The sequence below is a fragment of the Pituophis catenifer genome, unplaced genomic scaffold (assembly GCF_029215685.1).
Source record: "Pituophis catenifer annectens isolate HBS135680 unplaced genomic scaffold, rPitCat1.0.hap2 SCAF_2, whole genome shotgun sequence".
Classification (NCBI taxonomy): Eukaryota; Metazoa; Chordata; class Lepidosauria; order Squamata; family Colubridae; genus Pituophis; species Pituophis catenifer.
In genome coordinates, this window is record NW_027256882.1 from 224982165 (window position 1) to 224984619 (window position 2455).

The following is a 2455-nucleotide window of genomic DNA, read 5'->3' on the forward strand; positions in this document are numbered from 1 at the left end:
TAACGTAGTAATAAAGCTAATGCATGCACATAAACAATGCTTTTTCAGATGAATTTTCAGATGAACTTTACAGCTACGTATTAGAGTTGTATATAATGGTGAAATGTGATTTCTCTCACCAAAGCGAGAAGCAACTTCATCAGTGTAGAATAAAAAGAGGAGTACGTTCATGGAGGAAAATTTAAAAATCACTACGGTATTTTAAAATGTTTGATAGCATAGTGGAAATATTTGTGTAATGCATTAAGTATTTGGAACATACATCTCAAAATATGGCTATATGAGTAATGGTATAATTAATTATTTCTGCTTATCTTCCTGCTAAGGGTCTTACTTTATCAAAAAACCATCCATTTTTAAACTAGTCCTTCCTTAAAATCTATCAGAAACTAAACAGGGCTGCTATTCATTAGAAAACAGAAGTACAAAACTCAAGCAGTCTCAGTACTTGAGGTTGCTTGGTGGAAACATATAGGAGGTTTAAAATAACTTATTTGATCAAAAGAAGAAATGGATGGCACAGTGGTTGTGTTGGATAACCGTGACACTAAAAGGTTGCATAACTTGCCATGTGCATTAGACCCCCTGATTAGAAGCATTGTCAAAAATAGAAACACGGAAAGACTGCTGCCAATTTCCCAGTGTGATATGGAGCTTCTCTACAAGTTTGCTTGGCTTCAAATAATTGTAAAACAGCAAAATGTACATCCCACAAATTGTTTTCCATTGTAAAGAACGTATTAGGGCTTATCCCTAGGAATTCCACTTTTTCTCTCGTAACCATTCTTTCTTTCTTTTTTACAAAATGGAAAGAGATTTTTAGTTTGTTCTTCTACATCTGCTCCCTCACAGCCTGGAGATTTCCAACCCAGAACCCAGTGGAGTGCAGCTATTATCTGTACACTGATAATTGCTCCAAATTTATGCAAAATAGCTTCATAAGTAAGCAGAGGCTCCATGCAGAAGTTAAAAATATGGGAAACAACTTTGATAGAACTTTGTCTCATTCTAGATTCTGGGAGTTAAAGAGCTTGTGTTTTAAAGTTGCCCAAGGTTGAATAAAAAACCACTGCTCTACAATTATTTAGGTTTGTCCAATCTTGGCAAATTTAAGATTTTTGGACTTCAATTCCCAGAATTCTCCAGGTGACATGGCTGGCAGCGGAATTCTGAGAGTTGAAGTCCACAAGTCTTAAACAGCAATAGCAACAGCACTTAGACTTATATACTCCTTCATAATGATTTATAGCACTAAAGTTGCCAAGGTTGGACAAACCTAAATAATTGTAGAGCCGTGTTTTGTTTTGTTTTCAACCTTGAGCAACTTTAAAATGCAAGGTCTTTAACTCCCAGAATTCCCTAGCTAGCATCTTAAAGTTGCCAAGGTTCAAAAACATTATCTCCTTGGATTAATCTGGCTTTACCAGTAACAATTAGAGTGATAGGAGACAGGCAATTATAGATGTTGTGTTGCATGCAAAAATATTTACAGCACTGAAATACATTATTTTGCAGACAAACTTTACAGGTGAGATACCTGAAGTGCTTACTTAAAGTTTATACTTATGGTTATAAGGTGGTGTGGCTTATATTTTAATTACCTTATTTCCACAACAAGCTGATTTATATGTTGTGAAAGGAGTATACTGGAGGCAGACATTCCCAAAGTGACCAACTGTACTGACTTCAAAGTTCAATCAAATTCCTGGAGAGTTAATAAGTTAGCTCTGAGAGGTAACTGAGCAGAGAGAGTAAATCTCAGGTTCCAGTAACGTGCAACCAGATAAATACTGTTTCAAACATATATTTATCTATTTACTTTACATTTTTCAAGCAACTACCCACTTTTGCCATTCATTTTGCCAAGTTTTGGCCCAATGCAATAAAATAAACTTCTTGCTGCCCTATTGGTCATCCTGATTTTTTACAGATCAGATCTGATCTGATAATTCTGACTGACAGTGAATTACTGGGCATTCCTTTTAATGTAGGGGAGAAAGGAAAAAAAGGGAGGGAGGGAGAAAAAAGAAAGGAAAGAAAGAAAGAAAGGAAAGAAGAAAGGGAGAGAGAGAGAGAGAGAGAGAAAGAAAAAAGGAAGGAAGGGGAGAGAAAAAATGGGAAGGAAGGGGGAGAAAGAAAGAAGGAAGGCAGAAGGGAGGAAAAAAACAAAGGGAAGGAAGGGAGACAGAATGGAGGGAGAGATGGAGAGGAAAGAAAAGGAAGGAAGGAAAAGGAAGGAAGGGGAGAAAAAACAAGTGAAGGAAGGGGAGGAAAGAGAAGGAAGGAAATGAAAGAAGGGAGAAGCAGAGTGGTTGCAGACAGTGAAATGAGGGGAACGGAGCCCCGCTGACGCCGCCTCTGCAGCGAGGCCTGTTTGCAGCCGGGAGGCCGGGCTTGGGACCGGGGGAGGAGTCATTCCGGGCTGCTTCGTCGACCAGGCGGGGGAGGCGCCCAT